We start from the raw sequence: 25,399 nt of genomic DNA, 5'->3' as shown, positions 1-25,399 counted from the left end.
ATTTACCCCAATTAAACTCCTAAAAACAAATTAGATTAATTAGGTAATGAAAATACTAAATTACCCTTCCAAAATCTGGATTGGACTTTCCTTATTCCAACAGCCCAACTTCCAAAGGGCATAACTCACTCATACGAACTCGGAATTGCGCAAACTCAGCGGCGTTGGAAAGATCATTCCAAGAGATTTCCTATCATATCTGGAAGTTCCTTTAAATCATCCTGAGCTAAGAATTATGGCCGTTTGAACTTGGTCAAAACTCAACTTATAATAACTTAAAAAAAATTCCAGATTTTCATTATTTCCAAAAATGACTATTTCCAATTATTAGCTTCTTCCTAGTTATTTCAAATTGCGAGATGTTACAATATATATATATATGTATGATGTTGATAATGTTAGATTCAGTTGAACGTATTAGCTTTATACTCTATCACCTAACCTTTTTCGATCAAGAAAGTTCCTTCTGCTAACAGTAAAGTTATGAATTATATTCACCGTTCTTGTGATTTTCATCCAGGCCTTCCCGATAGGATCTCCTCTAGTACCTGATGTTTCGAGAGCAGTTTTGAATGTGACAGAAGGTGAAAAGATGGTACAAATAGAGAGAGCATGGTTTGGAGAATCTACTTGTTCCGATTCTAGTACATCACTCTCCTCCAACCGTCTTGGCCTAGATAGCTTCTGGGGATTCTTTGTCATGGCTGTAATTGCTGCAGTTTTGGCTCTCATCATCTTTCTAACGAAATTCGTACATGAGCATTTGCACATCATAAGACGATCTAATCTTTCATTGCGCAAAATAAGCAGAATCTTGGCCAGAAATTTCGACACAAAAGACTATAGTAGCAATACTTTCAAGAAAAGTGAACTAAGAGATGTACTAGCAGATTCAACACATCATTTAGATTGTTTGCGGAGTCCTCATGGTAACTACTGGACCACCAAGTCCAAGCAATTCTAGTCATACAGAGCAGATGTTACATTTTCCATGGGAGGAAGGGGATTCACCTTCGCGTGGCGAGGATGAAGCAGTTAATACTCAAGTAAAAATGGTTTAAGATGTTTTTAAGTATTAGTAGGCCTGTAACTTCACTCTTCCTTGGTATTGAATCATCCCATTACCTATAGGTAGCTCCACTCCTGTATTTATGTATATATGTGCTATCCTTTACTTTGTATAAACGACGTAAGTGTTTTATTTTAAAATGTATAGAATGTATGTATGATTGTTCGTATTACATGAGTGTTTAGAGTATATTTTTACTGTGCGGACGAAGCTAGAAGCCAAGGTACTGGTTTGGCTGAACTCCAGAGTTTTAGTTCAAATTAAGTATTTGCGTTAAGAAGCTTACATAAATTAAATTCACAACCAAGTCACTAACATTTTATATCACTATCCTATAATTAAGAATCTATAAAGTTCAAATTTTGGCTCCTTTCTTGTTGTGAAATGTTCATGAACTTCAATATTATTGTCATTGTCAAGCTAACATTGGATGTTGTTTCGATCATATATAGGTGAAAATAATTAGTACATAATAAACTCACCAAAGATTTTAGTCACGTTGAAATAAATCATTGTGTATAATCAACTCTCTTTATGGTTTTTGCGCGCGCTTACTTTAATGTTCGATGAAAATAGTTTAATTGTTACGTTTTTTAGTTGTTGGAGAGATTATTTCACCTAATTAATGATTTTAATAATTGCAAGAACTTGAATTTTGTTTGAGATGAGGTGTCTAGTTCATAATACACGTTAAAAGGCTAGCATATATAAAATAGCGCATCGATTTATGTATAAAATTTTACTTACCGAGCATAAATAAAAATTGATAATATAATAAAATGAGCGATTCAAAAATAAAGAAAGTTGGTACTCATTTTTTACTTTAGTAAACAGATAGTTTTGAAGATACTTAGCACCTTCGATTAATGGCAATATCTTTACGCATGTGCGACAGATGAATAGATAGGCAAAGATGAATGTAGAGAGGCCGAACTGGTTGCCAAAGAATTGGAACTTCAAAATGAAACTTCGCACCTCTGGTGCCACAATAGGAAATATTGATAAATATTATTATGAACCGTTCTTCGAGGAAAAATTTTCCTTCAAAGAATGAGGTGCTTTATCGATAATTCCGACAGTGGCTCTAGAAGTATGACTTTTCGTTTCAAAGTTTCAATTCTCTAAAAAGCAGCTCAGCCTCTCTACATTCACCCTACCAATCTATTCACCTATCACTTCCTTCATTTGGGTGTACCCTATTTACTTAGAAGGTCCTATTTATAGCTAGCCAAGTATATTCTGAATTAAAGAAATCTAGTCAATGCATTTAATTTTCTTTCATCATTAACTATGTGTGTATATATATATGATCTAGAAAATACAATGAATCTCGTCAATTTCTTACTAAAAATTCTTTTTTTATAATTTTCCTTTTCTTTCTTCTAGAAACAATAGATTATTTTTCTAAAAAAATCTGGTCAATGCAATTTATTTTATTTCTCTTATATATATATTCTACTTAATTTAGTCTTATTTTTTAGAAAATACAATTAATCTGGTCACTTTGAATAGAATTTCTTACTAATTTTATTTTAGTTTATAATTTTTCTTTTCTCTTCTCCAAAAATCATAAATTATTTTTTTAAAAGTAAATAAATGAAAAACAATCTAAAAAAGTCTTTCAGAGATCATTTTGCCCTAGTCAAAGATTTGTAGACGCTTGATGAATTAGCATAACAATATTGCTAAATTATTAAATTATTTTCCTAAAAAGTTAATCTACAAACTGTATTTGAAATTTTAAATTCTAACCAAAAATATAAAACAAGATTTGTAAACAAATTTGAACAGAAATGTCAAGTTGTAAACTATAGCGTAATTATAGATAGATGGAAAGAATATTATTGAATATATAATTTATTTCCTCTTAACAAGGTGAGTAAATAAATTGTATTATCTGCCTCTTATAAGCATGGATTTCGAACTAGCTAGGCACCTCAACCTGGATATATAAAAAGTATTAGGTGAAAACATTATAAATTACGGTTCAAAAATAAAATGAATAAATAACTATTTCAATTAAGGCGTGTATATCTCATTTTCACTAAAGAAATCAAGTCCATTGAATTATAATCTTCACTAATATTTCAGCAAGTAAATACTCCAAGATAAATATTATGTAACTAAACAAACTCTAGAAAAATGTTGAGTCGAAAGTTCCCCCAAAAGAACATTTTCTTTCAACATAAAATTATACCATGTCATTTTATAGTTTCTTATTGGTTTGAAGGAAACTTTTTTGCCAAAGATTAAAATAATTTGTAAGTAACTAATTGAGCTTGAATAAATATTTTTGACCCGTATTTACGCCAAATCATGAAATAGAGATTTCGGAAAGAAATCATCCAGAAATCGTATAACCAAACAAAAATCATTATCTAACACACGAAAAACTGAAAAAATCATTTAATTCCTGCGAAATCACCCCTAAATTTCCCAAATAGACTCTAAAAATGGTTATAATTTACGTACTACTCCCCCAACTCCTTATCGAGGGTTCTATAAAGGTTTCACAAAGAAATCGTGTGGAAGTTGTATCACCACAATATTTATGGGCTAACACACATGAAAAACTTAGAAAATCACCTAATTCTTGTAAATTATCCACAAAATGCCCAAAATAGACTCTGAAAATGATAAGATTGTATATCCTACTCCCCCAACTCCCTACGGAGGGTTCCATAAATGTTTCGCAAAGAAATCATCCGGATGTCGTATAGCCAAAATACTCATGGGCTAACACACACGAAAAAAATAAAAAAAATGCCTAATTAATGTAAATTGGCCGCTAAATGCCCAAAATGGACTATGAAAATGGTGAGGCTAAACTTACTGCTCATCCAACTCCTTACGGAGAGTCCTGTAAAGGTTTCACAAGGAAACCGTCCAGAAGCCGTATCACCAAAATATTCATGTGCCAACACACACAAATAACTAAGAAAATTGCCTAGTTCTTGTAAATTGACCCTTAAATGTCCAAAATGAACTCTGAAACTGGTAAGATTATGCGTATTTCTTCCCCAACTCTCAATGAAGGGTTCTGTAAAGGTTTCACAAAGAATTCATCTAAAGGTCGTATCACCAAAAAATTCATGGGGAACACACTAAAAGAATAAATAAAATAGCTTAATTCCTTTAAATTGGACCATAAATGTCCAAAATGGACTCTAAAGATGGTAAGACTATAGGTACTGCTCCCCCTACCTGGGTGCCAAGCAGTTGCACGGGATTATAGCTCCGATCTTGGTTTCCGGACCTCCAGACGGTGGATTTGACCGAGAATCCTCAAGTTATCGTCACCCTTGTGCAAGAAATCTCTTACTCCTTCTTTCTCAAGCCTAGACCAGTCTTTTGAGGGTTTCTGGGGTGATCCTTGCCTCTTTTTGGTGTTCTGGAAAAAAGTAGAAAATAAGGCTTCACGTCATTTAAGTTCTGTCTCCGAACTTCCCACTCTGGCGCTCCCTAGCCCGTTGGAGACCCACCGCCCTAGCGGCACCTGTCCCGCTCTGGCGAGATGATGGGTCCAGTCGTCCTGACGTTTTTCCTTTCTTAATTAACGACGTTTCAGGTCGTTACACATAAATATAAAATGAGGTGAAGTTAAAGGGCACATTTATGTATTATGCCTAACTTAAACAATAAGTAATTAACAGTTGTGATTAATATAGTTTATTATGTTGATATAACCTTTTATATATTAATATAATCGCAAATTAACATAATTAATTATAGGTGCATGCTTGGGGAACATATGGCACTCACTCATCTTACTTGTATTCTAATCTTGATTTCTTCTTCAAAGATGTAAGAATATAAGATTAGGTAATTTAAAACAAATTAACACGTCTTAAATAATTTTTAGTGTTAGGCTAATTGCGCCTATAGAATTATTAAAACAAAAAAAAAGTATAAGATAAGGGTTTACAACTTTCAATTGTTTTTTCTTAACTAACTTTTTCCTATAATTTACAATTAATAGTTGAAGTAATAGTACCATAATTTGTAGCATTTTTTTTTTGTTAGGTATAACTGATTGGTATATAAGTTACGAAAGAATCTATGCATTATTTTATATAGAATATATAGAAAGTAATAACTAATACGCGAATTATTAAACTTTACATAATTTATTCATGCATAAAATAATTCATAGATTTTGTAATAGCTAATTCATGTATTAATAGGGGTTGTATGGTAGTAGATTAGAGTTACTCATGCACTAGTAATCAGGGATGAGTTATATGAGAAAATCTATGTATTAATTATTTTATGCAGAGATTAATTATGTAACATTTAATCATTCATGTTTTAATTACTCCACCTTCTATCTTGCATAAAATAATTCATATATACCTTCCCTGATAATTTATAGATTTACTAGTTACGTGAGTTTTTAAATTGCAAACCATATACCATGTTATTTTTATATATGAATAAATTTATCTCCTAACCAACTATCAAACATGGTATTACTTATGCAGAATTTACTATCTACATAATTTACTTTCAAACTAGTTCCAACTACTCTTTAATACATTCATAACTCTAAATAACCAACTACCTTTTACCCTACTCCACTTGAATCAAAGGATCAATGCAAGCTGATTTTCTCATCAATTTAAGCCAAAAGTCACAAGTACCGATCATCTCCTTCTCTGCAACGACTCCATCTCTTTCATCATTCTGCAATCAAAATTTTGTTCGTACCACTGATAACGATTCATCTCAAGTAAAACCAATCAGTTCAAATATCCAATCATTCGGATGGCGTCAAATTGTACCAATTTACATCGACAATCAATTCGGAGAAGGAATAATCCCTTTTTTAGTAGACGCATTGGAGAAATCAACACTCGTATACCTTATTGAAGTGTAATTTCTGAATTCACCACTTTAGATCAGATCAAATCTGAGCTATTGAAATTGATGAATATGCAGGCTAGGCTTTTTATTGTTCATATGCCGATTTCACTGGGTTCAAAGCTTTTTGCAACGGCGAAAGAAATTGGTATGATGAGTGAAGGTTTTGTTTGGATTGTTACAGATGCAATGGCGAATCAACTGAATTTGATGGATGTTTAGGTTATTGAATCTATGGAAGGTGTTATTGGGGTGAAACCTTATGTACCAAAGATTAATAAAGTTGAGGATTTTATTCAGAGATGGAAGATGGAGTTTCGAGAAGAAAATCCGAGGATTGTTGATGTGTAATTGGATGTTTATGGATTATGGGCTTATGATTCTGCTACTACGTTAGCCATGGCTGTGGAGTTATCGCGAATCAGAGGCGCCTCTTTTCGAAAATCAAACATTTAAAGTACGAGTGGCAAATAGACGGATTGGATTGAATTTGAACGTTAAAATGGGATCATATGATTCGATTCACGTTAACTGTGATTTGGTCAGATTGAATTGGGTCAAAATATATCAAACAACCGGTTATAATTAAACATGACTCGTAGCGTATTTGACTACGTTTTTGCAAGACAAAAGGTATTTTCTTAAGAAAATGGCATAATATATAAATATGACTCTTAAATTGCCTTCAGACGACAACTATTGGTGTTCACAAGTAGACACTTAAATTTGTATAAAATTGAATAAATAGACAGATTTGGCATACTTGTGCCAAATGTGTTGTCACGCCCCAAGCTAGGGTGAGGCAGACAAGTAGCATATGAACTATATACAAATGACCTACAATGAGCAGATGAATCACTATGAAAAATAGAACTGTTTCTAAGAAACTAGTATACTAAACCTCCAACAGGCCAAACTCATACAAATGAAAAATGAAATTATAAATACATATAACAGTTTTACCAGTTTGACCATGTCTATGAACCCTCTAGTAGAGGATCTATGTCCGTACAACTATCAAGTGGCCGGGACAGGGCCCCGACATACCCAAATTATAGTTGTAAATATAACCAAAAGAGCACTAGACACATGATAGGTCCAGTTAAGAGTGGAGCTCACCAATTCCTTGGTTGGATACACAAAAAGATGTCTGAGATGATCACACATCATGTCCTACATTTATAGAAATGCAACACCCCCATTCATAGGGACGTTAGTACATATACGACATAAATTGGTATGTAAATAAGGCAAAATAATAAATGGCCAATTGATAACAGAAGATAAGGAATTAATAAGGTACTTAACCTATACATATGTATTGAGAAGTAAGTATCTTATAGAACTATAAGTCATGCATTAACACCATATAATTATTTTCCAAGTGTCTTATGATTTTTCATTATCGTGTCGTAAAGTAACACATTATACACTTGAGATTTTGTTATTTACATCATTTACCATGAACAGATGTATAAATAAGGATAAAAGAGCATTTTTGCTTACACTTGTAGAATCCTGTACATTGCATTCTTTTCTTTACTATTCTTTGATTTATAATCGTTTTTAGGCATACAGATGACCAACTGATCAGTGGTAGAAGAGGATGACCCATGCTACACATTTTAACCCCTGGGGTGCTTTCCTCATACATATACAAATTAGGATCGGCCCATGCTAGGTATTATAACCCTTGAGCTACCACCCGCAAATACATCTATTGGGATCGGCCCATGCTAGGTATCTCAACCCCTGAGTTGCCACCCATAAATATACAACTTTGCTTTCGGGATCGACCCATGCTAGGCTTTCAGCCCTTGGGTTGCCACCCATAATTATGGAACTTTACTTTCGGGATCGACCCATGCTAGGCTTTCAGCCCCTAGGCTGCCACCCATAATTATATAGATTCAGTTTATGTCATTCCCTTAATCTTTAAGATTGTTCATAACTCTTTTGAACTTTGGGACTATATGCTAGTGATGTAGACATGTGAATAAAATATTTGAGGCAGCAACAATGACATAAGAAAAAACTATAACCTTAATGTAGTAATATTAACTTTGGAACTTATTTGACACAATGAATCTTATTGTGGGCAAAAACATATTCAGTAAACGATATCAAATAATAGGGGTCATGAGTTCTAATGAGACACGTGGGCAAATTCAAGATAGGGACAAATGCACATTTCAAGTTAGAAGATATAAATTGTATACTAACTAGAACAAGTAAGGATTATGTAGAGTAACATTATACACTAAAATAATGGGAGTGATATCCAATGAAAGGAACATGTGAGCAAATGAAGTATATGATTAAATAAACAAATGAAGCCATTTGGCAGTTTATGAACAGACTGTGTATCCAAGAATTGAACACTTTTAATATTTGTAACCTAGGATCTTATTGACTCATATAAAAGAGACAAGTGACAGAGATCCATACCTTAGAGGAGAAAAAAGGTTCTTTTAGCCATACATACTTTTTGGGCCAATATGACTAGAACAACTCAGCCTTTCCTTGAAGATCTTAATCACAATATAAGTACATAATGAAGCTAATAGTAACAGCTAATCAGAATGTGGTCCTTGTGAAACAATAGTGAAATGCGTAATGGGCAGTAGGCTCGTATAGTTCTTAAATAGATGGTGTATCACCACACCCTACATTTCCACCTAAATACATTGCATACAATCAGCATATAAGGTGACCCATCTGTTCCAAAGTAATATACATATAAAACAACCGTTAAGCTGTCACAAAATCCTTCAACGCAACAAAAAATTATTGAACTTATGCCTTCTTATCCTTGTCCCGTGAATTCTTTACTTTTATACCTAAATAATTCTCTATTCCAACAGATAAAACTAGGGAAATGGGACTTCCAAGCTTAGATAGGGTTGTCCTTCACTTCAAATATAGAGAACATGATTTCCAGAACCTTCCATGGCAGAATCAAGTTAAACACATAAATTGTTTTACTTACCTTGGCTTATTAAAAAGACAACTTTAAGAACCCTAGATTGATATATTGGTGGCTGTTTGAAGGTTAAGAGAGAGCTTGAGAGAGAATTGCTAGAATATTTATTTTGTAAGTTAAAATGAAGAAGAATATCAGTTAATCTTGATCTTATAAGGTTCTTCTTTGGCCGACTATTGCTGATCATTTTGGACCACAATTTGGTCAAGCAGGTGATGCACCTACTTGGCCATTTTAAGATGGTCAGAAAGTCTAAGCATCTTGGTCTTCTAATTTGATCCATAAATTCTAAGTAGGTAATGCACCTGCTTGGTCTTCTAATATGATCCATACATTCTAAGTAGGTGATGCACCTGGTATTATAATAAAGTGAAGCAAGCAGCTCACTTATTTTATTTCATTTCCAACTCTTAATTCCTTTACTTTACACTTATATACACTTGGTCACTTAGATATTTAAGCTAAAATACTACCTTACTAGCTTGAGTGTAAACACTTTATATGAAGTTAACTTAGTGATGAGTCCACAAATTGGACTCATTTAGTGTTTATTTTAATAGAAATAGTGTCCTCAAATGCTTATTTATTCTAAATATCTGATGAAAACACTTAAGTTTCAGGTATTTGAAGTTTTAGTGGAAGCATGGACACTTAGGCGCAAAAAGGAACAAAAAGTCTGAATAGAACGAAAAAGCTAAAGCCTGATCATCGCCAAGTACACTTGGCGATGCACCGAAGGGACGCACTCTACCCTTTGTTCCAGTACGCGAAGCCCTGAAGGAGCAGGATTAAAAAGGCGATGAAAGGAGCAGTCGACGTTTCACCGAATAGTTCAGCGAAGCAGTACTATGTCGTCGAATGACATAGAACACGACGATGCTGAAGGATAGTGCAAGAAGGCGATGAACTACACCAAATGGTGAATCGCCGAGGTAATCGGCGATTCCGACTAACCTCGTCGAACGATCCGCCAACACTATTTTCTGAAGTCTATAAATACTAAAATCTTTATTAATTTTAGAGAGTCTAGCCATTATTATAAATTTACACAACATAATAGTACTTTTTTGGATATTTTTTACTCTAAGCTTGAGAGGGTTATGGAGACTTGAAGGAGAAGAGGGTTTTCATCTTCAAGATTTGGAGTTGGGTCTCTTGGATTCTTCATTCTTGGCCTGTAACAAGACTTAAATATTCATACCCATTTGAATGCAAACTTATTTAGGTATAAATTTCTATCTCTTGTTCATGTCTAGCTAAAACCCCTATTCTTGGGGTGTGATTTAACAAATATGTGTTGAGATTATTGTTGGGTCTTGTTTACTGATAGGTTAGATGTATTTTAATGGTGATTTCACCTAGTTATTGTGGTTTAATTTAATGGGTTTGTAATTGCAAATACAAAACCACCCATGTGTTTTTGGCTTGCTCGAGAGAGAGGTCGCGAAACGAAGACCGCTAGACTGATGGCCTAAGGAGTGGGTCGATATGAGGTTCAGCCCGAGAGGGTGAGCCCTAGTCCCATATCCTAACACTCAGCTCGAGAGAGTGAGTGGGTAAAGGCGTAGGTTGGCCTTCATGCGGCAGATGGGTGTCCGAGAGGAACCCATTTGAAACGGGGTAAGTTGCCCGAGAGGGAACTTATTTCCATCTAAAGCTTAGCCTAGTCACTATTAGCTTGCAAATTTCCTATCGAAAACATGTACTCAACGATTTATATGAATTTATATTGCGGTCACACCCCAAGAACTTCTCCCCATACTTGCTCTCCCCTTTAAGTTTTGTTGTTTTTATTACACTTGTTACAAACCCCCATTTGATATTTGACACTTTTGTGTCACCCCTTTAATTTACTATGTTTTTACTCGTTAATGTCTTTAGCTATGACTAATTAGAACTTAATTTTATTTTTTCTATTAATTCTCAAAACCACTACCTTGGGACACGACCCCAACCCTTGGTTGAGTTACTATATTATCGACGATCGTAGACACTCGTACCGTAGGTTAGTGTCGTTGGTCATGATAAGCATCACTTAGTCATATACGTGTTTGGAAAGTACAGGTTATTACATCATCCCCCCTTTAGGATCATTCGTCCTCGAATGAGAGGTGTAGCTCGAGGCAATGTTGACCGTAGAATTTTTCAAAAGTTTTGCCTATGTTTCCTTTGTAGGCAAGACTATTCCAATTCTATTGACTGACAAGAATATATGCAAGCCTCACAAGGCGGTTCATCAAGTATAACACATGAAACAATAAAATTGTAAGTAAGGCTCCTCTTGGTCACATATAATCAAGTGAAACAATTATGTACAACATGAAATACCTTTTCCCTTTTTTTCCACCAACCTGAAGTGAAATACTTGGAATTTGAGAATCATAAATATTAATTACCCATCAGGGCATATGACACGTAAGAAAAATAACAAGTGAGCCAATAAGAAATAAGCCAATGAACAAGTGAGCAGACAAATATGATAAAAGATGATATTCGGTTCTTGTAACAATTATGGATACCTGGACTTAAAGAGAGTCCTTGATTCTAAGTGACTTTTTCAACCCTATGACTCCTACATATTATTCTGACAGAGCCTACATCTCTCAGTCCTTGACTTCATAACCTAATGGTCTAGAATGGATATGGGTACCCCTTAAGATGATAGATCCTCCTTGACTTCAATATCTCCAAATGGCACGACAAAGGATACATCTCCCACTCATTTTGATAGCATGTACACATGAAATACTAGGTGTACTGAATCTAATTATTGATGTAACCCCACTTCATAAGCAACTTAACCAATTCTGCACCAAAATCATTAATGTGCAACATATCGAGGGCTCCACTATCCTTTTCTTTTCGAATCTAATGATGTCTTTCACATGTGAATTTTGTAAGAACACACAATTAATGTAAACTCTAAATTTTCTATGTTTTTTATCTAAGTAGGGCACTCTGCTTAGCCATCTATCCATGAGTAAATGTTGTGCTAAAATTCATATGCCCAGCCCTTTAAGTTTGATTCCCACCTCACCATAATATAGTGAAACTTTACCCTAACATGTTTAATACTTATGTAGATAAAAAACAAAGAGGCATATACATATGAACAAATGTCACAGAGTCTATGACACATAAGAAAATCAGCACGAAAAGGCGCTACAAGTGAACCTAATAGACATATGACATATGGACAACGAGAACATAGATATGTCCTATGTGGGTTGATGAATTATAAAACATGAGACACGTTTGAGAAAATGGACTAGATGAACACATAAAGCGTGAGTACTAAAGCTATGAGAACATGTAACATATAAACAAGCATACTATAAGGCACATTCATAAAAGAAAGTGCCATGAAACATGAATTAGGCTAACTATATCACATGGACATGTGGTACACGTGAACAAGTATACATATGAAATAGGAGAAGTGAGCATATGACACATGCGCAAATGAACAGTGGGGCCTATTAAGAAAGTAAGCCATGAGGCATGTAACATATAGGCAAATGGTCTATGAAGCATATAACATCCAGACAAGTGATCTATGATACATATAACCCAAGATAAAGTAATTTAAGATGACTATAGCATATGCGAAACTAATGTACTATGCACATAAAATATAGACAAATGATTTGTGACAAGTAATTGGTGAAATATAACATATAGGCCAAGGCACTATTAAACATATAGCAATAAGTGAGGGCTCTATGAAGTGTATAACACCGAAAGGCAATTGGTCTATGACTTATGTAATATGTTAGAAACTAATCCATAAAGGGCTTATGACATATAGATAAATGAGCTATAGGACATGTAGCATTTATGATTATATAAGCAGCTGAAGCCTTTGTAAGCTACAAGACATAGAACCTCTTAGCCATACCTTAAGTGCAAGCATACTGGTGCTGATTCTAAATCGTGGCTGAGATAGTTTTGCTCGTGTTTCTATACTCACATCAAATCTCACACAATTGATTCCTTCATGTTCTCCTTTTTAGATCATGAGAATTCTTCATTTAAGTGTTCCAACCGTTAGAACTTGGTCATCTTCAGTGTCAATCTAAACACTGAGGCCACGATAGAGGAGAAATTCTTTATAATTCGTGTGTAGGAGTAAGAGGTAAAGGTCAACTTTGTCTCGATGTATGGTAACCTTATGAAGGTAATAAGCAAATGAATAGTTGATCTTTAAGGCACTATGGTATATAAACTCTTACCTACGGGCAGGCACACATACATGTCAAGTATATGTAAATTTGTGATTTTATAGATTCTGAGGGTTAGCCACTCTGGGATTAGCTAGACAGGTACAGTCATGCTGATAGATTTTCCATAATGACATAACAAATGAGGGTGCTCTGACCCATTTCCCATTCAAGTGACCAAATAAGAACAAGTGTCACATGATTAATCATCCTCTCTCTTAGTCAAGTTTTGATCAATACTGTGGGCATATATAAAATTGATTTGGTAGTAGCTTTATTAAAATCTTGAGAGTCTATACATATGCATAATGAACAATCGTTCTTTTGTACACATGATACTGGTGCATCCTAGTTTAGCACATTAGGATCAATGTATTTTATATCAAACTGATCCTTCAATTTCCCTCTTGTCTGGAACTCAATTTAATACTAAAATGTTTTCTCTATCTGACAAAAGTTCAAAATGTTCTTGGGGGAATATTTTTGGGTACATCTTTACAACTGGTTAAGGTTGACGATTTCTTTTGTCACATTCTTAGCATATATTTCTTATAGTAAGGGTACAACCTATGTCTCCTTCCGTAACATCTTCTCTTACATATATGTCATCTTTCTTTCTTACTATCACAAAACTTACTCTACTCATCTCTCTGTAGCTAGGACCCCTGGTTTATATAAACACTTGTTCTATGGTATTCAAATGTTGTTCTCCTTTATTCATATGTAACTGATCACTCTCCTGTTACTGATTAACCGATCCTATGATTTCTTCTACTTTGTATATTCTATCCAATCATAAGTTATGTTAGCTATTCAACATTTTCAGCCTTAATCATTGATCACATAGTAAGCCTATATAACCAAAGGATAGATCACAATGAGAAGATATTATGCGTATACTTTTATACAAAACAATTGAAAAACTTACCACAAAGTTTTCTAACCATGAAAGGGATCTACATGTTTTCCTATTCGAGGTGGTCATACTCATATGTACATATCTTGTAAAACCCAACTACTAACATACTCGGAAGGATATATAGAAGAATTAGGCCCTATCGGCTAACTAGAGGTATCTCTAATCAATACTATTGTGGTATATTTTCCTATCATATCATGCTACTGCCACATCTTTTTACTGATAAAAACTAGGTCATTCCTCAACTTCTATCTCTAATCTATGTAACCTTGAAGGTTATAGGTATATTACTGAGGAGGTACTGAATATCATTTATAAGATTAGATCCTATAACCATTGCATGAGTCATATGGAGGACATCTGAAATTCCATAACCAATTGTATCCTTCTAAAATGTTGCACTAGAAATTGTTGCAGCCATATTAGTTGAATTGGGAAACCAATCTTCATGTAAGAATATAAATATCTCCCCTTATATCCAATTTACGCAAACCAGGTGATGATACAGGTGGTGGGAACCCAGCTGTAGATGCAAGTAACACATAAACCTTTACAAGCCCCCTTATTTGTGGCTAACAGCGCACCCAAAGGGTAAGCCTAGACGAGCTCTACTAAGCCCTAATTTGTAACACCTTTTCTTAAAGGTTGCTACCGTTTTCCTCGGGCATTACATATGGTAGACATACTCTGGACGACATAAAATAAAGTATTAGTAGGAATGAACTTCTTATAACGTCATAGCTCTATTGAACGATTTGAATTATGAAAGGTCACATTTCCTAAATGTCCAAGCAGCCCCCTAATTATAAATGTGGTGCGCAACACATTCATAAGTAGAGTTCTACTAGACACGGCTTCATAGACTCCCTGTGACACTTGAACCTAGTGCTCTGATACCACATTTTGTCACACCCCAAGCTAGGGTGAGGAAGACAAGTAGCATATCAACTATCTATACAAATGACCTACAATGAGCAGATGAATCACTATGAAAAATAGAACTGTTTCTAAGAAACTAATATACTAAACCTCCAACTGGCCAAACTCATACAAATGAAAAATGAAATTATAAATACATATAATGGCTTTACCATGTCTATGAACCCTCTAGTAGAGGATCTATGTCCGTACAACTATCAAGTGGCCGGGATAGGGCCCCGACATACCCAAATTATAGTTGTAACTATAACCGAAAGAACACTAGACACATGATAGGTCCAGTTAAGAATGGAGTTCACCAATTCCTCGGTTCGATACACAAAAAGATGCCTGAGATGATCACACATGTCCTACATTTATAGAAATGCAGCGGCCCCATTCATGGGGACGTCAGTACATAAACATATATTGGTATGTAAAGAAAGCAAAATAACAAATGGTCAATTGATAATAGAAGATAAGGAATTAATAAGGTACTTAACCTATACACCTGTATTGAGAATTAAGTATCCTATAGAACTATAAGCCATGCATTAACACCATATAATTATTTTCGAAATGTCTTATGGTTGTTCATTATTGTGTGGTAAAGTAACACATTATACACTTGGGATTTTGTTCTTTACATCATTTACCAGGAACATATGAATAAATAAGGACAAAAGAGCATGTTTGCTAACACTTGTGGAATCCTGTACATTGCATTATTTTCTTTGCTATTCTTTTATTTATAATCTTTTTAAGGCATACAAATGACCAACTGATCAGTGGTAGAAGAGGATGACCCATGCTACACATTTTAACCCCTGTGATGCTTTCCTCATACATATACAAATTAGGATCGGCCCATGCTAGGTATTATAACCCCTGAGCTGCCACCCACAAATACATCTATTGGGATCGACCCATGCTAGGTATTTTATCCCCTGAGCTGCCACCCATAAATATACAACTTTGCTTTCGGGATCAACCCATGCTAAGCTTTCAGCCCCTGGGCTACCACCCATAATTATACAGCTTTGTTTTCGGGATCGACCCATGCTAGGGTTTCAGCCCCTGGGCTGCCACCCATAATTATACAACTTCACTTTCAGGATTGACCCATGCTAGGCTTTCAACCCCTGGGCTGCCACCCATAATTATATAGATTTAGTTTATGTCATTCCCTTAATCTTTGAGATTGTTCATAATTCTTTTGAACTTTGGGACTATATACTAGTGATGTAGACATGTGAATAAAATATTTTAGGCAACAACAATGACATAAGAAACAGTTGTAACCTTAATGTAGTAATATTAACTTTGGAACTTATTTGACACAATGAATCTTATTGTGGGCAAAAACATATTCAGTAAACGATATCAAATAAAAGGGGTCATGAACATGGGAACTAATGAGACACGTGGGAAAATTCAAGATAGGGACAAATGCACATTTCAAGTTAGAACATATAAATTGTATAATAACTAGAACAAGTAAGGATTATGTAGAGTAACATTATACACTAAAACAATGGGAGTGATGTCCAATGAAAGTAACATGTGAGCAAATGAAGTATATGATTAAATAAACAAATGAAACCATTTGGCAGTTTATGAATAGATTGTGTATCCAAGAATGGAACACTTTTAACATTTGTAACCTAGGATCTTGTTGACTCATATAAAAGACACAGTTGACAGAGATCCGTACCTTAGAGGAGAAAAAAGGTTCTTTTAGCCATACATACTTTTTCGGCCAATATGACTAGAACAACTCAGCCTTTCCTTGAAGGTCTTAATCACAATATAAGTACATAATGAAGCTAATAGTAACAGCTAATCAGAATGTGGTCCTTGTGAAACAGTAGTGAAATGTGTAATGGGCAATAAGCTCGTATAGTTCTTAAATAGATGGTGTATCACCACACCCTACATTTCCACCTAAATACATTGCATACAATCATCATATAAGGTGACCCAACTGCTCCAAAGTAATATACATATAAAACAGTCGTTAAATTGTCACAAAATCCTTCAACGCAACAGAAAATTATTGAACTTAAGCAATCTGATCCTTGTCCCGTGAATTCTTTACTTTTATACCTAAATAATTCTCCATCCCAACAGATAAAACTGGGGAAGTTCCCTTACCTTGTTAGTGAAAATTCTTATACTAGGAAAGTGGGACTTCTAAGCTTGGATAGGGCTGTCCTACACTTCAAATATAAAGAACATGATTTCCAGAACCTTCCATGGCAGAATCAAGTTAAACACATAAATTATTTTACTTACCTTGGCTTATTAAAAAGACAACTTTAAGAACCCTAGATTGATATATTGGTGGCTATTTGAAGGTTAAGAGAGAGCTTGAGAGAGAATTGCTAGAATATTTATTTTGTAAGTTAAAATGAAGAAGAATATCAGTTAATCTTGATCTTAAAAGGTTCTTCTTTGGCTGACTCTTGCTGATCATTTTGGACCACAATTTGGTCAAGCAGGTGATGCACCTACTTGGCCATTTTAAGATGGTCAGAAAGTTGAAGCAGCTTGGTCTTCTAATTTGATCCATAAATTCTAAGTAGGTGATGCACCTGCTTGGTCTTCTAATTTGATCCATATATTCTAAGTAGGTGATGCACCTGCTTGGTCTTCTAATTTGATCCATACATTCTAAGTAGGTGATGCACCTGCTTGGTCTTCTAATTTGATCCATACATTCTAAGTAGGTAATGCACCTGGTAGTATAATAAAGTCAAGCAAGTATCTCATTTATTTTATTTCATTTCCAACTCTTAATTCCTTTACTTTACACTTATATACACTTGGTCACTTAGATATTTAAGCTAAAATACTACCTTACTAGCTCGATTGTAAACACTTTATACGAAGTTAACTTAGTCATATACGTGTTTGGAAAGTACATGTTATTACATCTGTGTATTATGCCATGTATGACAAATGTATATACTTGTTCAATTTTATACAAGTTTAAGTGTCTACTTGTGCACACTCAAAGTTGGAGGGCAAAGTTATCCGCTAAAGCCAAGTTAAGGGTCATGTTTATATACAATTAATGTCAATAGGTTGTAATGCAAGCAGTTTAAACTTGGGCAAATTCAGCTCGTGGGCGATGTTGCTCGGACTCTTAAAAAATGTCACAAAATGCGTATCAGCTCCTTCAAAAGTAGTGTATTTTTGAAGGATCCAACATGAGTTCAGCAACATTTTTGGAGACTCTGAGCAACTCAGTAGTGAAATAAGTTTATTTTTGACAACTCTAAAATTTTCAGGAACTGAAACAAATCTTGAAGCTTTTGGAGTTTCCACGGATGGTCCAAACCTTCTTCAAGCTATACTAAACATTACTTTCAAAGGCCTTAGTGGAAACTTTCAAAATGTGGATGGACAATTGCAATCTCCACCTTATCAGATCATCAATGTTATTTCTAATGGTTCTAAAGAAATTGGATTTTGGACAAGACAAAATGGCATTGTTAGAAAACTAAATTCGAGACTTGGATATTCTGTTTCTAAGGAGAATTTTAGATCTATTATATGGCCTGGTTGTAGGAAATATAGAAGGAGAATACTATCTTTAGAGAATTCTCAAGTTTTATAAAGGCTACTTAAGGCCACTTGAGATGATTACAATCATCAACTACATCACTATTTATACTACTCAAAATAGAAAATAAAAAGTCTTGCACAATTAACTAGATACATGTATCACAAATTACTAGATACATGTATTACAAAATCCTAAAAGATTTCTTGAAAAACTAAGAAATAATATTGAAAGACTAAACATCAAGGTGTGAATGCATTAATTCCAACACTCCCCCTTAATGTGTTTACTTGAGAACTCCAATGTCTTCTCGGAGATGGCAAAACTTTTCACTTGGAAGGGTTGTGGTGAAGATGTCAGCAAGTTGTTCTCCTGCTCGACAATAATTACAACTAAATTTCGCCTTTCTCTTGTGCTTTTGAATATCTCCTTATTGATTGAGTTTGGTTTTGTAAATCCACTTTAGACTTACAACTTCTCTTTCTTTGGGTATAGTCACACACTCCCAAGTATTATTTTTCTCAATCTTCCAATTTTTTTCTGCCAAGGCTTTCTTCCGATCATCATGCTTTATTGCCTCCTCATAATTTTATTTCTCAACACCGGCAAAGTTGCATCTTTGATAAATGTCACTCAACATTTTTGTTCCTCTTGGAAGTGGTTCTTCATCATCTGAATCTAAGATTTCTCCCCCTTGAGGGATATCTTCTTCTTTCTCATCCTCTTCTTGATTTGACACATCTAAAGATCTGATAGAAGTATTCTCTACCTTAATCTCAGTATGTATCTCAGGAAGGCCTTGCACCATGTATTTTTGCTTGAGAAGCTTCAAATCATGAAAATTTAAGTAACAAAATCTTTTGTGCCAAAACCATGAATCATCTACAACTTCATTTTTGAATGCAATGTACTGAACTTGTAAAGGAAATTTTCTTTTTGTCATCTCTACTTCAACGATGACTTGATTTGGCTCAATTTTATCATAAATCTTGCAATAATTATCTCTAAACACAAGAGAATAACCATTTTCCATTAATTGACCAATACTAAGCAAAATTTCTTCCAAGTTAGGAACATAAAGCACGTCATGAATTTGTTTACCGCTCCATTTTATGTTGATCGAAATGGTACCTTTACCTTTTGCATCAACTAAGGCTCCATTCCCTATTCTCATTTTAGTAGTGATGCTACTATTAATTGAGAGGAAACTTCTTCATCTCCAGCATGTGATTGCTACAACCACTATCAATATACCATTCATTACTTTTTGCTGAAACATCACATTTAGAAGCAAATCCTATTCTTCACAGAAATTTGTTTGCTCCTGTTGCTTGTGCCAACAATCATTCTCAATGTGGCCAAATATTTTACAAAAGATACATTGGGGCTTGCATTTGTGCCAATATTTTTCTGCATTGTGATTATTCCTTTTGCAAATTTTACAAAAAAGACTAATACTTTTCTCACCTTTTTCTTCAATCTTCTTAGAAGAATCATCATGATCCTGCTTGTTTTTTGGATTGTAATTCTTCTTTTGTTGATTTTTTGAGAATTTTTTAGAATTCTCATTTATTCTGGATTGGAAAGCCGTCTCTTTGGGTTGATCTTCACGAAAAAATATTTGCTTCTCGTGTGCACGAAATGATCCAACTAGCTCTTTGATGGAAAGCTTAGAAAGATCTTTTGTCTCCTCAGTGATAGCAACAATGTACTCATACTTTTCTGTGATACTAATTAGAATCTTTTCCACAACTTCTTGGTCAGAAATTGTATCACCGTGATTTCTCATTTCATTAACAATATTCATGACTCTTGTGCAATATGCATCTATTTTTTCAAATTCTATCATCTTCAAGTTTTGTAACTCTCTTCTAAGAGTTTGAAGATTTATAGTGCGTACCTTTTCGTCACCATACACCTCCATTTCTAGAGACTCCCAAGCTTCCTTTGCAATCTCACAAGTAGCAATTTTCGCAAAATATGCTCTTGAGACTCCCATTTGGATTTTGCTCAAGGCTTTTACATCTTGACGATACTTAGCCTCAAGATTTTTCATCTTTGTTACTGAAAGTTCACCGTCATTTTATGGCTTTTCATAGCCATTTACAACAATAGTCCACAAACCTTTAGCTTTTAGATGTGTTCTCATTCTTATCTTCCAGTATTCAAAATCAGTTCCATCAAAAAATGGAGTAAGAACAACTGAAGAATTAGCACCTTCATTTTTTTTGGATGCCATATTTTGTTTCTTCACCTAACCCCAGATTAAGAACAAAAATCTGCTCTTGATACCAATTCGTAGGAAATATAGAAGGAGGATACTATCTTTAGAGAATGCTCAAGTTTTATATAGGCTACTTAAGGCCACTTGAGATGATTACAATCATCAACTACATCACTATTTACACTACTCAAAATAGAAAATAAAAAGTCTTGCACAATTAACTATATACATGTATCACAAATTACTAGATACATGTATTACAAAATCCTAAAAAACTAAGAGACAATATTGAAAGACTAAACATCAAGGTGTGAATGCATTAATTCCAACACTGGTGACACCACTTCTGTTCTTAAAGGTTGGGTGTTACCAACAAATGGAAAGAAACAGAGAATTGGAGTTCCGGTGAAGGATGGTGTCACCGAGTTTGGGAAAGTTACAAGAGTCTTACAACTAACACAACGATATTGCATCAATGTTTTTGATGCAGTGATGGAAGCTTTACCATATTTTGTTCTTTATGAATATGTTCCTTTTGCTACTCTTGATGGAAAAAGTTTCGGTGATTATAATTAACTAGTTTATCAAGTATTTGTTTGGGTAAATTTCTCTGACTCCTCTAATATCGACTTTTAAGTTATATATACTGACAATGCGAAGAGATGTTACCGTTAACAATGTCTTTTAAACATGTTGTAAAGGTAACTCGCCTTATTTTTTAGGTTATTGCTATTTAGGTGACTTGATAATGTAAATGTTATACTAGATAGCAACACGCCTAGAGAAGGAAAAACGGTTGAGCTCCATATACTGAACTAAAACAAATTGGACGAATCTTATAGGGAAATATCTATTGCACTTGTATACTTCGATGATTCTTGCATGCTACAAAGATTAACCGATGAACATAACTTTGATGTTATTGTAGGGGATACTACCATTGTCTCGAATAGGTCACAATTTATTGACTTTACATTACCATACACAGAGTCTAGAGTTACGATGATGGTGCCAATCAAAGATGATAATAGAGATAATGCATGGGTATTTTAGAAGCCATTGACTTGAGAGCTCTGGTTAACAAGATTTTGTTCTTTTGTATTCATAGGCTTCGTCATTTGTCTACTCGAACATAAAGTAAATAAAGACTTCAAAGGACCTTTTTGGCATGAAGTTGGCATGATCTTTTGGTTCTCCTTCTCAACTATGGTCTTTGCACAGAGTAATTTCCCTTTCCTCCTCTTGAATTAGTATCAATGTTTTCAAAGGCACGCTTCAGCCCTGAAGTGAGTCTCAAGCTTAAATCCCTACGCACCTTAGAGCTTTTTGCTTTTGATAACACTCATTGGTACTTCCCATATTGCCTTTAATGACAATGTTCTCATAGACATAAGAAATGTCATGGTATGTTTAGAAGAGCAAAATTTAACACTTTTGGTATGTACCACAAGACTTTCTTTCTTAAACTTCATGTCTAGTCAAGCATAACCATTTAAAATGAGACAGCGGGAGTGTCACAACCCAAAACGAATCATGAGTGGCACCCGCACTTAACCTCCTAGGTGGCCAAACCAAGGAATTCAACCCCAACTTATATCAATTGTTCAACCATGGATAATAACCATAATGTTGAAGCTCAAAACTTATTAAAGTAACCAATAAAATAAACTTCTAAAGTCTATTACATATTATCCCCAAAACCTGAAAGTCATCCCATCAAGGACATCTAATCTCCAAATACTAAGTCTAAGAGTATCAAAGACACCAAAATAAATGAATAAAATAGTTTGTTTCTGAAAACTAAGGACATCATGCCATGAACGAGATAATCCAACATGAGCTTGAATGAATAGCTTACCCTGGAACCTGATGTGCTGGAGACTGGCTAGAGCTGAGGGCGAGTCGAAGTCATTGGTACACTCGCTGCACTCCACAAAATGAAAACAAAGAAAAACACAAGTAGGGCTCAGTACAGGGCAATATGTACTGAGTAGATATCATCGACCGACTCAAAATAGTAACTAATATGCATAAAATATAGTATAAAATATAATCAACTATAACACTTAGCAGGTGATAAGCAACAAACAACATGAACAAGTGACAACTAAAGCAAGTACGTAATCAATCACAATATCAAGCACACACACGAGGACTCATGCCTTCACACCATGCTCATTTGGGAATTGGGTTCTTTGAGATTGAGTACATCCTGTTAATTCAATATGTTTTCCTCTTTAATGTTACCGTGTTGGAATGTGACACTCGATCCAATAAAACTGTGTCGAAATGTGACACTCGATCCAATAATACCATGTCGGAACGTGACACCCAATCCAATAATATTGTTAATTTATCATTTATTATCACCACTTTTCACTTCATTAACAATATTTCATCAAGGCTTCTTTATTCAAGGCATCACTTCGATAGAGAAGGTTCAAGATTATGGATTCACGGTCTTGGAATTTCAGACCAATCACAACAACATACGAATTATCCAAACTACAATAACCAAATACATAGAAAAAATCGCAATATCACTCCATGACTATCAATCGCTATTAAGAGTCTATCTATCATATAGAATAAACCATAACCTACCTCCACCAAGGAATCAAAGTCGAGCAAACTAATTTTCCAAAGCGTTTCCTTTCCTCAATGCCTCCAAACGTTTACAATCTATTAAACATGCATAATTCATAAGTAAACAAGTCTATAGGCACCCATATTACTATAATCACTTTCTTAAATTTTTTTGTCAACTAATATGTCAACTTCGTATTTCCTAAATTCCAAGTCTAGGGTTAAGTCTTAATTCCTCAAAATAACATAATTCTAGTGCATTTTATTTAATACAACACCCAATATTTAGTTACCTAACCCATCATATTGTATAAATCACGCTACCCATGAGCATCTTTCAAATTGCAATTTATTTTCATACATGGAAAAAAGAAGCATTACATATATTAATTAACACACATATATCAACCCAACACCTGCTCTACCCATCGCTACAACTTCACAAGACTACTAATCTCAACCCCATCCTTGAATTGATTTCCCATCATTAGCAGTATAGATTACAAATAGAATTTAGGAAAAATTCCATTCTCTAATAACAATTTAGTAATATTAGAATTTCCAAGCACTTGGTTACAAAACCAAACCGTGAACACATTTCTATTTAATATAATGAACTCAAATTGATTAACACTTCTACTTTGTTCTCCAAAAACCTCCCCCACTAACCTATGAATAATAATTCACACCTCTATCCCTACTCTTGCACTACATAATTTCCTTACATCACCAATCAGAAAACTAATCACAATTCAATCACCTACATATAATACGTGTAACTAGAAAAAAGTGAAGAGAATTCTCACCTGAAGTCGCCCGTAATTTTCCTTCGTTCAACACCACTTTCCACTTTCCGTTATTCCCCTCTTCTCCTCTTTTCTTTTATTCTACAGATTATTTATTACCCTAATTATTATATGACTAATTATAAAAGTGTGAAAGCGACCCACTATTAATTTTAAATGTTATCTTCTTTAAGCACCAACTAGATTAATTATTAAAACTACCCACTAATTTCATAATTGTCTTTACGAATAGTCCAAAATACCCATTTAAAATCTATGAGAAAGTATTTCATAAAATAAAAAGCTCTAGTACTCAAAACGACCAAATGAGTCATTACATGGAGTATACACATACACTCACACACACATACACACACTCTTCAATTTGAATTACCTATTGTTATATATAATATATGCTTTGTTTTGATTCTTGATATCGGCAGAGGAGGGGATAGTAAGCAATTTGGCGAGGTTTGTGTTGATCGTCTGGTTCCTAGTAGTACTCATATTGACTTCAAGCTATACAAAAAGTCTTATGTTAACAGTTGAAAAACCCCAGCCAACTGTTAAAGATGTAAAAGAACTTCTAAAGAGCAAGGACTATGCGGGCTACCAACCAGGTTCTTTTGTAGTAGGACTATTAAGAAAAATGAACTTTGATGAGGACAGGCTTAAGGCATATAACACTCCAGATGAATGCGTTGATTTACTCGCTAAAGGAAGTTCAAATGGTGGTATTGCTGCTGTTTTCGATGAGATTCCTTATGTGAAGCTTTTCCTTGCAAATTATTGCTTGAAATTTACCACGATTGGACCTACGTATAAGACTGATGGCTTTGGATTTGTAAGTAACTCTTCTTTATTCTCGATATTCTTTCCTTTTTTTAGTACAAGAATCACAAGCAGAGGCAAATTTAAATGTCAATGTATAGTACTCCTCATATATATATATATATACTAGTTTTTCGACACGTGCGTTGCACGTGATTATCAATTTAGAAAATTTAAGCAAAGATTTGAATTATAAGCTTTGCACAAAAGATATTTAGAAACATGTTTCTACATCACAAGAGAAATTGTTAATAAAAACAAATAAATTTAGACTACAATAAAAACTAAACTAATACAAAGTTCAACTGGCGTTATTACAAATTATATAAACCTTTCTTCATCGAAAATAATTAAATATTAAGAAATAGTATATCAATAGAACAAAAGGGTAATGTTTATATACTAATAATTATTTTGAAGCAAACAACCTGACAAT

The 25,399-nt window shown here is 34.3% G+C and overlaps 1 pseudogene; it reads left to right on the top strand.

The window, feature by feature from the left end:
* The first annotated feature begins 5,663 nt into the window (after positions 1-5,663).
* The window catches only part of LOC125829134 (glutamate receptor 2.8-like), a 33,738-nt pseudogene continuing 14,002 nt past the window's right edge, over positions 5,664-25,399 (top strand).

The sequence above is a fragment of the Solanum verrucosum genome, unplaced genomic scaffold (assembly GCF_900185275.1).
Source record: "Solanum verrucosum unplaced genomic scaffold, falcon-dt-bn FXZP01000007.1, whole genome shotgun sequence".
NCBI lineage: Eukaryota > Viridiplantae > Streptophyta > Magnoliopsida > Solanales > Solanaceae > Solanum > Solanum verrucosum.
The sequence above is the reverse complement of the archived record's forward strand: the minus strand, read 5'-3'. Positions and strand labels throughout refer to the sequence as shown.